Source organism: Ornithorhynchus anatinus, chromosome 2 (assembly GCF_004115215.2).
Source record: "Ornithorhynchus anatinus isolate Pmale09 chromosome 2, mOrnAna1.pri.v4, whole genome shotgun sequence".
NCBI classification, from domain to species: domain Eukaryota; kingdom Metazoa; phylum Chordata; class Mammalia; order Monotremata; family Ornithorhynchidae; genus Ornithorhynchus; species Ornithorhynchus anatinus.
Genome location: NC_041729.1, coordinates 5,005,129 through 5,018,337, shown reverse-complemented (window position 1 = coordinate 5,018,337; position 13,209 = coordinate 5,005,129). Strand labels below are relative to the sequence as shown.

The 13,209-nt window shown below is 72.9% G+C and overlaps 1 protein-coding gene across 7 annotated transcripts in view; it reads left to right on the top strand.

The window, feature by feature from the left end:
- The first annotated feature begins 1,193 nt into the window (after positions 1-1,193).
- Positions 1,194-13,209, top strand: part of TAOK3 (TAO kinase 3) — a 107,610-nt gene continuing 95,594 nt past the window's right edge. For 2 of the 7 annotated variants that reach the window (XM_039910110.1, XM_029053428.2), the window contains exon 1: positions 1,231-1,406. The gene's annotated coding sequence lies outside the window, so the exon portion shown is untranslated. Of the gene's footprint in view, positions 1,407-13,209 lie in introns of all 7 variants that reach the window. The other 5 variants (XM_039910118.1, XM_029053433.2, XM_029053437.2 and 2 more) reach the window with 4 other exon arrangements.

The window sequence follows — 13,209 nt, the reverse complement described above, 5'->3', positions numbered from 1 at the left end:
AATAAATAGGATCGGGTGAATGAATGAATCCAGTGCTTTGCCCACGGGAAGCGCTCAATAAATAGGATCGGGTGAATGAATGAATGAATGAATGAATGAATGAATCCTGTGCTTTGCCCACAGGAACCACTCAATAAATACAATGGGGTGGGTGGGTGAATGAATGAATACAATATTTTGCCCACAGGAAGAGCTCGATAAATACAATTGGGTGAATGAATGAATGAATGCAGTGCTTTGCCCACAGGAAGTGCTCAGTAAATACAATTGGGTGAATGAATGAACGAATGAATGAATCCAGTACTTTGCCCACAGGAAGTGCTCGGTGAATACAATTGGGTGAATGAACGAATGAATGAATCCAGTACTTTGCCCACCGGAAGCGCTCAGTAAATACGACTGGTGAATGAATGAATGAATGAATGCAGTGCTTTGGCCACAGGAAGCGCTCCATACATAGGACCGGATGAACGAAGGGATCCCGTGCTTTGGCCACCGGACGGACGGGTGAGTGAAGGCACGCAGTGGCCGGGGGCCGCCCGTCGAGCCGGCTGAGGGAACGGGCCGGGGTCCCGTGGCCCGACACGTGCTCCCCCGGGTCCGGCCAATCCGGCGCCGAGCGGCAGCGGAGGCCCCGCCCTCCCCCGGCCTCGGCCAATCCGGCGCCGAGCGGCAGCGGGGGCCCCGCCCACCCCGCGGCCTCGGCCAATCCGGCGCCGAGCGGCAGCGGGGGCCCCGCCCACCCCGGGGGCCCTCTCGGCTGCGCCGGCGCGTCCAGTCCGGCTCCGAGGGCGGAGGCCCCGCCCACCCTGGGCTCTTGGGGGGGAATGGGCGGGGCCTGTCGTCCGCGCAGGCGCGTCCGATAGGGCCCTGAGCGGCGGAGGCCCCGCCCCCCCCCCCGGGTTGGTGAGGGGGTGACGGGGAGGGGGGAGGAGGAGGGCGGCTCTCTAGGCTGCGCAGGCGCGTCCAGTCGGGCTCCGAGCGCGGAGGCCCCGCCCACCCCGGAATCCTCTCGGCCGCGCAGGCGCGTCCGGCCCGGCTCCGAGCGCGGAGGCCCCGCCCACCTCGGGCCCTCTCGGCCGCGCAGGCGCGTCCGGCCCCGCCTCCCCCGGCCTGCTTGGGAGGGGGGAGGGGCCGGCCCCGCGGAGGCCGTCGTCCGCGCAGGCGCGGCCCGGCCCGGCCCGGCCCGGCCCGGCCGCCCGCGGCGGGGAAGTCGCGGGGCAGGCGCGGCCAGTGGAGCGCCGATCCGGCCCGATCGGAGGCGGGTTGGATGTGATCGGGTGCGATTGCGGGGCCCTGGCAGGAGCCGCACCTCGGACAGCAGCGGCCGCCGCGCCCCCCGACCGACCGACCGACCGAGCGAGCGACACCCCGACGGGACCCACCCCGACGCCACAGGGACTGAGGTGAGGGGGACCCTGGGAGAGGGGGACTCTGGGAAAGGGGGTACAGGGGCCGAGGTGACTTCTGGGAGAGGGGGGCATTGGGGGGCACGGAGGGACTGAGGGGAGGGGGACTCTGGGAGGGGGGGGCAGAGGGGCTGAGGCGAGGAGGACTCTGGGAAAGGGGGCAGAGGGGCTGAGGCGAGGGGGACTCTGGGAGTGGGGGCAGAGGGGCTGAGGCGAGGGGGACTCTGGGAGTGGGGGGCAGAGGGGAGGGGGACTCTGGGAGGGGGGGCACAGGGGCTGAGGCGAGGGGGGCTCTGGGAGAGGGGACACGGGCTGAGGTGAGGAGGACTCTGGGAGAGGGGCCACAGGGGCTGAGGCGAGGGGGACTCTGGGAGTGGGGGCAGAGGGGCTGAGGCGAGGGGGACTCTGGGAGGGGCAGAGGAGCTGAGGCGAGGAGGACTCTGGGAGAGGGGGCAATGGCGGGCACAGAGGGACTGAGGCGAGGGGGACTCTGGGAGTGGGGGCAGAGGGGCTGAGGCGAGGAGGACTCTGGGAAAGGGGGCAGAGGGGCCACAGGTGAGGGGGACTCTGGGAGAGGGGACACGGGCTGAGGTGAGGAGGACTCTGGGAGAGGGGCCACAGGGGCTGAGGCGAGGAGGACTCTGGGAAAGGGGGCAGAGGGGCTGAGGCGAGGGGGACTCTGGGAGTGGGGGGCAGAGGGGAGGGGGACTCTGGGAGGGGGGGCACAGGGGCTGAGGCGAGGGGGGCTCTGGGAGAGGGGACACGGGCTGAGGCGAGGAGGACTCTGGGAAAGGGGGCAGAGGGGCCACAGGTGAGGGGGACTCTGGGAGAGGGGGCAGAGGGGCTGAGGCGAGGGGGACTCTGGGAGTGGGGGGCAGAGGGGAGGGGGACTCTGGGAGGGGCAGAGGAGCTGAGGCGAGGAGGACTCTGGGGGAGGGGGCAATGGCGGGCACAGAGGGACTGAGGCGAGGGGGACTCTGGGAAAGGGGGCAGAGGGGCCACAGGTGAGGGGGACTCTGGGAGAGGGGACACGGGCTGAGGCGAGGAGGACTCTGGGAGAGGGGGCAGAGGGGCTGAGGCGAGGGGGACTCTGGGAGTGGGGGCAGAGGGGCTGAGGCGAGGGGGACTCTGGGAGTGGGGGCAGAGGGGCTGAGGCGAGGGGGACTCTGGGAGTGGGGGGCAGAGGGGAGGGGACTCTGGGAGGGGGGCACAGGGGCTGAGGCGAGGGGGGCTCTGGGAGAGGGGACACGGGCTGAGGTGAGGAGGACTCTGGGAGAGGGGCCACAGGGGCTGAGGCGAGGGGGACTCTGGGAGTGGGGGCAGAGGGGCTGAGGCGAGGGGGACTCTGGGAGGGGCAGAGGAGCTGAGGCGAGGAGGACTCTGGGAGAGGGGGCAATGGCGGGCACAGAGGGACTGAGGCGAGGGGGACTCTGGGAGTGGGGGCAGAGGGGCTGAGGCGAGGAGGACTCTGGGAAAGGGGGCAGAGGGGCCACAGGTGAGGGGGACTCTGGGAGAGGGGACACGGGCTGAGGTGAGGAGGACTCTGGGAGAGGGGCCACAGGGGCTGAGGCGAGGAGGACTCTGGGAAAGGGGGCAGAGGGGCTGAGGCGAGGGGGACTCTGGGAGTGGGGGCAGAGGGGCTGAGGCGAGGGGGACTCTGGGAGTGGGGGCAGAGGGGAGGGGGACTCTGGGAGGGGCAGAGGAGCTGAGGCGAGGAGGACTCTGGGAGAGAAGGGGGCATCGGGGGCCAGAGGGGGACTGAGGTGAGAGGCCTCCGGGAAAGGAGGTCTGAGGAGCCCCTGGGGGAGGGGGGCGGCGGGGGGCGAGGGGGGCTCTGGGAAAGGGGGCCGAGGGGCTGAGGAGCCTCTGGGAGAGAAGGGGGCACTGGGGGGGCGGAGGGGGACCGGGGAGAGGGGGGCGGAGGGGCCGAGGCGAGGGGGACTCCGGGAGAGGGGGCGGAGGGGCCGTGGAGCGCGTCTGAGCCGAGGGGCCGCCCCGCGGGCCCGGGCCCCGACCTCCTCGACGGGGGCGAACCCGTCCGTTGGCGGGGACGGCCCCTATCCGTTTCCAGATCTCCCGCGCCGAGCGCTCGGTCCGGCGCTCTGCGCCCCGTCGGCGCTCGGTACGTACGATCGGACCGACGGGGGCGGCGCGGAAGGAGCCCGGGCCGGGGAGCCGGAGGTCACGGGTCCGGATCCCGGCACCGCCGCCCGTCAGCCCCGTGACCGAGTCGCTTCGCTTCTCTGGGCCTCGGCGACCTCGTCTGGAAAACGGGGGTGAAGACCGGGAGCCTCGCGCGGGGCGACCCGATGACCCCGCGTCTCCCCCGGCCCCGAGAACGGCGCTCGGTACGCAGCGAGCGCTTAGCGGACACCGACGTTGTCGTCGTCGTCGTGAGGGGACCCCGACGTTGTCGGCGACCACGTGGTCGGCGATCGATAATAATAATGACGACGATGTTGGGATCTGTTGAGCGCTTACTGGGCGCGGGGCACCCTCCTAAGCGCCGGGGTGGATACGGGGTCGTCGGGTCGTCCCGCGTGAGCCTCACGGTCGATCCCCGCTTTCCAGATGAGGTCACCGAGGTACAGAGGAGTGAAGCGACTCGCCCACGGTCACCCGGCTGACGGGTGGCGGAGCCGGGATTCGAACCCGTGACCTCGGACTCCCAAGCCCGGGCCCCTTCCACCGAGCCAGGCCGCTTCTCCGATCGACCGCCCGACCGACTGCATCGTATGTAGGCCCGACGCGTACGTCGGTGCTCGGCACCTGATAGGCCCTTGACAGAGACTATATTTGTTATCAATATTATTACCAACGTTATTTAACAGCCCCCACCCCCCCCCCACAGGCGCAGACACCCCCTACCTTTGATGATGACGATGACGATGGTATCCGTCGGGCGTTTCGAGGAGCAGCGTGGCTCAGTGGAAAGAGCCCGGGCTTTGGAGTCGGGGGTCATGAGTTCGAATGCCGGCTCTGCCCCTTGTCAGCTGTGTGACCTTGGGCGGGTCACTTCTCTGGGCCTCAGTGACCTCGTCTGTAAAATGGGGATGAAGACGGTGAGCCCCACGTGGGACGACCCGATGACCCCGGGTCTACCCCGGCGCTTAGGACGGTGTGAGCGCTTAACAGATACCGACGTCGTTATGCGGCGGGCACCGTTCTAAGCGCCGGGCCCGATACGAGATAATCAGGTCGGTCACAGTCCCGGTCCCGCCCAGCGGTCACCGTCTCATTCCCCGTTTTCCGGATGAGGGAACCGAGGCCCGGAGAAGTGAGGCGACTCACCCGGGGTCACGCGACGGAGCCGGGATTGGAACCCGGCTCCTTCCGGCGAGGAGGCCCGCTCGCGGGCGAGTCGATCGTCGGGGTTTGAGGGGTCGGGTCGGAGGGAAGGAGGAAGGGAAAAGGAAGCGAAGCATCTCGACCGTCCCCTCCTTTAAGCGGCCGGTTCCGTTTCTGCCTCGGTCCGGGAGCTGCCGCGTGTTGCCTCGGGACCGGTTCTCGGAAATCGTCTTCGAGGGTCTCTGGGATTTTAAAAGGCTGGGCCTTCTTCAGATGATAACCTCGGTGTTTGTTAAGCGCCCACTACGTGCAGAGCACCGTCCTAAGCGCCGGGGGAGACGCGGGGTCGCCGGGTCGTCCCGCGCGAGGCTCCCGGTCGATCCCCGTTTGACAGATGAGGTCACCGAGGCCCAGGGAGGCGAAGCGACTCGCCCGCGGTCCCGCGGCCGACGAGCGGCAGAGCCGGGAGTCGGACCCGTGACCTGCGACCCCCCCCCCCCCCCCCCCCCAGGTCCGGGCTCTTTCCGCCGAGCCACGCCGGCGGACGGTCCCCGCGGGAGGAGCGGGGTCTCCGCGGAGTTGGGAGCAGGGGGCGGGCGTCGGGTGGTGGGAAAAGTGATCCCGGGGGAGGGAGGTGCGGGGAGGGGAGGGGGCGGGTTCGAGGGGCTGAAGGGCGAGGGGACCCCCGCGGGACGTGAGGTCGAGGGGAACCCGCGGGAGGAACAGGGACGCCCCCGAAGTCAGACCGATTTTCTCTTTCCTTCCCTATGGCACCCGTTAAGCGCCTGCTGCGCGTCCGGCACTCTTCCGAGTGCGGAAGGAGGCGATGGCGTCGGTGTCCGTTAAGCGCCCGCTACGTGCCGAGCGCCGTCCTAAGCGCCGGGGGAGACACGGGGTCGTCGGGTCGTCCCCCGTGAGGCTCCCGGTCTTCGTCCCCGTTTTCCGGACGGGGTCGCCGAGGCGCCGGGAAGCGAAGCGACTGGCCCAGAGTCGGCCGGCTGACGGGTGGCGGAGCCGGCATTCGAACCCGTGACCTCCGACTCCGAAGTCCGGGCTCTTTTCCGCCGAGCCGCGCCCTGATCGGCCGCCGTTCCCTCCCCTACGTGGGGCTCCCGCTCTGACGAGGAGGGAGCGGCGGGACTTGGTCCCCGTTCTACAGATGAGGAAACCGAAGGCCGGAGTAAGCGACGGGACTCGGCCGAGGGCCCGGGGCGGACCGGCGGCCGAGCGGGGATCGGAACCCGGGTCCTTCCGCCTCCCGGGCCCGGGTCCCGTCCGCCGGGCCGCGCCGCCGGCGGCGAGATCATGATGGTGTCGGTATCCGTTGAGCGCTCACTGCGGGCCGGGCACCGTCCCGAGCGCCGGGGGAGATACGGGGTCGTCGGGTCGTCCCGCGTGAGGCCTCCCGGTCAATCCCCGTTCTCCAGAGGAGGGCCCCGAGGCCCGGAGAGGCGAGCCGGCGTTCGAACCCGCGACCTCCGCCTCCCCCGCCCGGGCCCTTTCCACCGAGCCGCGCCGCGGCGGCAGGACCGAGGTGGGGTTCCGCAAGGGGGTCGCCGCGAATCTCGAACAACGCCAGCCGCGGCGGGGCGGGGGGAGGCGAGAGCTAGGGTTTGGACCCGGGGCGGGGGGCGGGGGGCGGAGGCGGGGGCGGGGCCGTAGGAGGCGACTCGGGGAACCCGTCTACCCGCCCTGCGCCGTCCTCCCCCCCCCGGGCGTCGGGCCCGGTGCCCGGCACGCGGTCGGCGCTCGAGGAGTCCCATCCCCGCGTCGACCGATGACCTCTCCGCCCCCGACCGCGTAAGAGAAACCCCGCCTCGGATCCCCAGGTCGGCCGGAGGGTTCCGGGTCCGTCCGGGACCTCTCCGCCCTTATAATTTGGGGCCCGGAGGGGTCCACGGGGTGGTAAAAGGCAAGAGGGGCGTCCTCTAGTAACAGCGCCGGTGTCCGTTCGGCGCCCGCCGGGCGCCGAGCGCCGTCCTCAGCGCCGGGGGAGAGGCGGGGTCGTCGGGTCGCCCCGCGCGAGGCTCCCGGCCTTCCTCCCCGTTTTGCGGAGGAGGCCACCGAGGCCCAGAGAGGCGAAGCGACTCGCCGGCGGTCACGCTGGCCGACGGGTGGCGGGGCCGCGATTCGAACCCACGTCCTCGGACTCCCGAGCCCGGGCCCTTCCCCCCGGCTCCCCCGTTTCGGCCGGGAAGGGGCGTGGCCCCGGGGATCGGACACGGGCCTGGGAGCCGGAGGACCCGGGTTCCCGTCGGCCGCTCGTCCGGTCGGTCCCTTCGCCCGTCCGGGCCTCGGTCCCTTCGCCCGGCAGACGGGGGCGAGGACGGCGAGCCCCACGCGGGACGGGGACCGCGCCCCGCCCGATTGACTGGCACCCACCCCGGCGCTTAGCGCGGGGCCTGCCGTGAGGCGGTCCCGCAACCCGATCGCCTTGTGTCCGCCCCCCGGCCCCCCCCCCCCCCCCCGGCGCTTAGAACGGCGCCCGGCACGTCGTGAGCGCCGAACGGGGCCCGTCGTCGTCGTGATTGATTAAAACGGATGGAGATTTCCCTTTTCCGATTTAATTTCAGAGCGGCGAGATCGTCGGCCCCCCCGCCGGGGCGCGGAGCGGGGGTCCGGCCCGGGGGCGCGGACGCCGGCTTCCCGGCGCGCAAACGCCGCGTCCCCCGCCGCCGTGATCACGATCGCGACTCGATCCGCCGCCGGCTTTCGGCGCGGAGGGGAGGGCGGTCGGTCGGTCGTACTCGTTGCGCGCCGCGGACCGGGCGCCCGGGGGAGTCCGGGACGGCCGAGTTGGCGGGAGGCGGGCAGCGTAGAGATAAACACTCGACGATACGCATTTCATTCCTTCGTTCCTCCGGTCGTATTTCTCGAGCGCTTACTACGTGCGGAGCACCGTACTGAGCGCTTGCAGGGTGCAGGTGGGCCACGGATAGAGGCCACGGAGAAGCGGCGCGGCGCGGCGGGAAGAGCGCGGGCTCGGGAGTCGGGGGTCGCGGGTCCGAATCCCGGCCCCGCCGCCCGTCCGCCGGGCGACCGCGGGCGCGTCGCTTCGCTTCTCCGGGCCTCGGGGACCTCGTCCGGAGAACGGGGATTGAAACCGTGAGCCCCACGTGGGACGGCCCGACGGCCCCGTGTCTCCCCCGGCGCTTAGAACGGCGCTCGGCACGTGGTAGGCGCTTAACGGACGCCGACGTCATCGTCGTCGTGAAGCGCCTGTTAGGCGCGAGGCGCCGTTCTAAGCGCCGGGGGGCGGGGAGGCGAGGCGGTCGGGTCGTCCCACCTGGGCTCGCGGCCTTCCTCCCCGTCTTCCGGACGAGGTCGCCGAGGAGCGAGGTGACTCGTCCGAGGTCACCCGGCTGACAGGCGGCGGAGGCGGGATTAGAACCCACCACCTCCGACTCCCGAGCCCGGGCTCCCGCCCCCGAGCCCCCCGATCCGCGCGAGGAGGGCAGAGGAGGTGGTGGGAGGTGGCGGGGAAGAGACGGAAGAGGGTCTTAGGGCCGACGGGGCGCCCCTTCCCTTCCTCCCCCTCCCGGCCCTCCTTCGAGGCCCCGCCGGAAGCTCGCCTCCTCCGGGGGGCCTTCCCGGACCGAGCCCTCCCTTTAGCCCGGGCTTCGGAGTCGGAGGTCGCGGGTCCGACTCCCGGCTCCGCCGCCCGTCGGCCGGGCGACCGCGGGCGAGTCGCTCGGCTTCTCCGGGGGCCTCGGTTCCCTCGTCCGTAAAACGGGGATCGACCGCGAGCCTCAGGTGGGACGCCCCGACGACCCCGTCTCTACCTCGGCGCTCCGAACGGTGCTCTGCACGCGGGTAGGCGCTTAAATGCCGACGTTTCTCTTTCCCCTCCTCCCCTCACGTCGCCCCCGACTCCCTCCCTCCCTCCCTCTCCCCTCCTCCTCCCCCTTCCCCTCCCCGCAGCCCTCGTGTAAATCTGTACGTATCATTCATCGCGCCGTTTCATTAACGACAAGTCTCCCTCTCCGATCCCATCGGCCCGTTCCGCGGCGGCGCCGCCTGCGTTTCGCCGCCCGTCTCCCCCCCCGCCCCCCCGCCCCGAGACCGCCAGCCCGCCGTCGGGATCGCCTCCCTCCGTCGCCGGACCGTCCGTCCCAAGCGCCCGGGACGGCGCCCCGCCCACGGCCGAGCCAAGGAGCGTATTTCCGCTCGATGCGGGGGGGCGGAGGCTGCCCGGCCTCCGCCCCTCCCGGGCTCCTCCCCGGCGGGTCCCCGGCAGCGGGAGGGCGGCTCTTCGTCCCCTCCCCGACCGGGAAGTCCCACCTCCGGCCCGCCCGGCCCCGGGCGGAGCCGATACGGGATGCGCCCTCCTGGGAATTAAGACCTCGCGGCCGCGCCCGCTCAAGCGCTCACCGTGCGTCGGGCGCCGTTCCCCGTCATCGTTCATTTGTGGTATCTGTTAAGCCCGTACTGGTACTGATAGCGGCGGTGTGCGTTAAGCGCCCGCCGGGTGCCGAGCGCCGGCCTGAGCGCTGGCGGAGGCGCGGGGGAATCGGGATGTCCCACGGGAGGCTCACGGTCAGTCCCCGTTTTACGGACGAGGGAACCGAGGCACAGAGGAGCGACTCGCCCGCGGTCACCCGGCCGACGAGCGGCGGGGCCGGGGGTCGGACCCGTGACCTCCGACTCCGAAGCCCGGGCTCCTTCCGCCGAGCCGCGCCGCCTCCCCCTTCCGATGAGAGCGGTGATGACGTCGGCATCCGTTAAGGCGCTCCCTGCGTGCCGAGCACCGTTCTAAGCGCCGGGGGAGACACGGGGTCGTCGGGTCGCCCCGCTTGGGGCTCACGGCCTCAGTCCCCGTTCTCCGGCCGAGGTCACCGAGGCCCGGAGAAGCGAAGCGACGCGCCCGCGGTCGCCCGGCGGACGGGCGGCGGGGCCGGGATCCGGACCCGCGACCCCGGACTCCCGAGCCCGGGCTCTTCCCGCCGAGCCGCGATGCCATGCGCCGAGCGCCGTCCTAAGCGCGGGGGGGGGGGGGGGGGATCCGAGGTCACCGGGCCGTCCCCCGGGGGGCTCGCGGTCTTCGTCCCCCGTTTTCCAGATGAGGGAACCGAGGCCCGGAGAAGCGAAGCGACCGGAGTCGCCCGGCCGCCCGGCGGCGGGGCCGGGATCGGAACCCGCGGCCTCGGACCCCCGGGCCCGGGCCCCGGCCGCCGAGCCACGCTGCTTAGCGGAGTCGGGCGCGGTCCCCGCCCCGCTCTCGGTCTTCATCCCGTCTTGCGGACGAGGGAACCGAGGCCTCGGTTCCCTCGTCCGGAAAACGGGGACGGCCTCACGCGGGACGACCCGATGACCCCTCATCTCCCCCCCGGCGCCTAGAACGGCGCCGGGCACGTGGCGGGCGCTTAACGGGTACCGACGTCGTCGTCGGAGCCTACGGGCGCTCGGTGACGAGCGCTCGACGGACGCCCCCTCCGAGAGCAGTTTTCCCCTCCTTCACGTGGAGAGGGTCGAGCGGATCGGCCCTCCGGGGAGATTGCCCCCGGGTTTCCCAGTCTCTCCCGTCTCCCCCGATTCTCCGGCGTCCCGAAATCCCCTCCCCCGGCCGCTCCGTCGGCGGTTCGGAGAGCGGCGGGGCGAAAGGCCGCCCGGTCGTCCATTCATTCATCCGTCCGGCGCTATCCATCGAGCGAGCGCTTACCCCGTGCGGGGCGCCGGACCGGGCGCCCGGGACGGGCGGGCCGGCGCCAGATAGGGACGGCCCCCGCCGTCCGACGGGCCCGCGGTCCGATCGGGGCGGGACGGGCGGACGGGGACGGTGGCGGTCGAGAGAGCCGAGGGGAAGGACGTCTCGTAAGGAGGGCGGCGACCGAGCGGAATCGAGGCGACGGACGGTCCGGCGACCGAACGAATAGGGCGACGGAGATGGGTGCGGTCGGGCGGACGAGCACGGTGCCGGGGGGGGGGGAGGGGGAGGGGGTTGGGAGGGGCGGGGGGAGATGGGGGGAGGAGAGGGTTCGGCCGCGGAGAGGCGAAGGGGGGGCGCGGCAGAGGGAGCGGAGGGAGAAGGGGAGCTCGGTCCGGGAGGGCCTCTCGGAGGAGGTGAGCCTCAAGTGGGGTTCCGAAGAGGGGAAGGGAACGGGTCCGGCGGAGGCGAGGAGGGAGGGCGGCCCGGGACCGCGGGACGGGCGAGACCGGGGGACGGCGAGGGGGCGGGCGGCGGAGGGGCGGGGCGGGCGGCGGAGGGGGAGGGGGGAGGAGAGTCGGCGTCCCCCGCCGGGCCGCGGGCCGACCGACGGGGAGCGGGGTCGGGTGCCGCGACGCCTCGGCGGAGCGAGGTTTATCGCCGGGGCGGGGAGGGGGGCTTCGAGGAGGGAGGCTTTGGCGGGGGACGGGGTCCCGTCGACCCCGGGCGCCGCCGCGGTACCGGAGGTCGCGCGGTCGGGCTCGCGGCGACGGCCGCGGCGCCCCGGCCGCGCGATCAGGAAGTAGGTCGCCCCCGGCCTCGCCCGCGAGACCGTTGGGCCGTGACTTCCTTTCTCCGGCGAGGGGGCCTCCTCCGTCTCTCTCTTCCTCTCCCGGGTCCCCGTAACTCGGAAATCGAGAAGGGAGCGTCGGGCCCCGCGCGTCGCGAGGCCCGGGGGCCCCAACCCCGTCCCTCCGCTTCCAGCCCCGCCGCCCCGACGGCCGCGGGGAAGAGGGAGCCTTTCCGAAACGAGCCCGCCCGCCGTTTCCGGCCGGGGAAGAGACGCCGCCGACCGTCTCCCGTGAGTGAGCCCCCCGGCCCCGCCGGCCCCGGGGGTCGATCCGAGGGGCGGCCCCGGCGAGGAGCCGGGGTCGCGGGAGGGCGTGGGGCTCCCCCGGGTCTCGGCCGCCGTCGGCTGGGGGGGGGGGGGGGGGCGGGGGTTCCCCCGGCCCGGTCGGCTCGCGTCTCTCGCGGCGGTCCCGACCCCCCCCCCCCCCCCCCCCCCGCCTCCTTCCGGGAGTCGGGACCTCCCGCGCCCCGGGCTTCTCGCGGCGGAGTCCTCTCGGGTCTCCCGGGACCGCCCGGCGAACGTGAGATGCCGCACGGGGGCCGCTCCTCCGGCGGAAGGGCCCGGAGGACGGCGTCGGAGGGGGCCCCGGGCTCGGGGCCGTCCAGGCCGACGGCGCGGGCGCGGGGCGACGGCTCTCCCCGGCGGGCTCCGGAACGCCCCCGTCGGCGAAAGCCCCCGGGTCTCGAAGGCGGCGTAGATGATAACGCCGGAAGTCGTCCGGCGCTTCCTCCGCGCCGGGTCCCGCGGGCCGAATCGCCTTCCGCGGCCGGGACGGGCGAGGGGAAGGGCCGTCCGTCGGAATGAGGTCCCCGTTGGGTGACGGAGACGAGGCCGTCATCCTCGGTCTCCCTTTTCTGCCCGAGACGCGGCTCGCCCCCTCTCCGCGTCCTGCCGGTTTTTTAAATGACGCCGCCGCCCGGGCACCGAGGCGTCGGGCCGACGATCTCCGCCCCCTCCCCGCCGACGGCCTCGGCGCCGCGGGATGCCGGAGGCTCCGGCCCGCGCGGCTTCGACGGCGGGAAGTGGGCCGAGAGAGAGTTTCCGTCGGGGCTCCCCGGGGCGGCGGCGCGAAACTCTCCGGGGCCGGACGGGGGGGGGGGGGGGCCGCGAGAACCGGGAGCGCGCCGCCTCGAACGGTTTCCTCTCACCCGCGTCCCTCGGCCCCCGGAGCGGGAGGTGAGCGGAGAAAGAAAAGCCAGGGGAGACGTTACCGGGGGGGGGGGGCCGGCGAACGCGCCAGGAAGACGGTGCCTTAGCCCGGGGTCGCCGGACGTAACGGCGGGCCCGGCGGCCCCGCCGGGCACCTTTGCGGTTCGTCCACCCGTTCCGTCGTGTTCGTCGAGCGCCGGCCGCGCGCGGAGCGCCGTACCGGGCGCTGGGGGAGTCGAATGCGGCGACGGACGGGGGCTCGCGGCCCGACCTCCGTCGGGGTGTGTCCTCGTGGCCCGGGGGTTTAGGGGCGCGGGCGGGGGAAGGTTACAAAAAAAAAACCAAAACCCTCTCCTGGCGACGAGCGGCGGGAAGCGGCGCGGCTCAGCGGGAAGAGCCCGGGGTCGGGGGTCGGGGGTCCGGATGCCGGCCCCGCCGCCCGTCAGCCGGGTGACTGTGGGCGGGTCACCTCTCGGGGCCTCAAATGTCAAATGGGGACGAAGACCGGGAGCCCCGCGTGGGGCGACCCGGTGACCCCGCATCTCCCCCCGCGCTTAGAACGGCGCCCCGCCCGGGGCGAGCGCTCAACCGATACCGGCGTCGTCGGCACGGGGCGAGCGCTCGTCCGACACCGACGCCGTCGTCGTCATCTCTGAAACGGGGAGAGGTCCGGGCTCGCCCCCCGCCCACGGACGGGGAGCGGATCCGCCGAGGGCCGGCCGGGCCCCGGGCGGCGTCCCCGGCTGTTCGGCGGAGGTTTCTCGGCCGAGGGGCGGGCCCCCTCCCCCCCCCCCCCCCCCCCCCCCCCCCCCCCCGACCGCGAGCGCCCGATCCGTCGCCCGTGGCCGTTCGGGGGGGTCCCGCCCCGC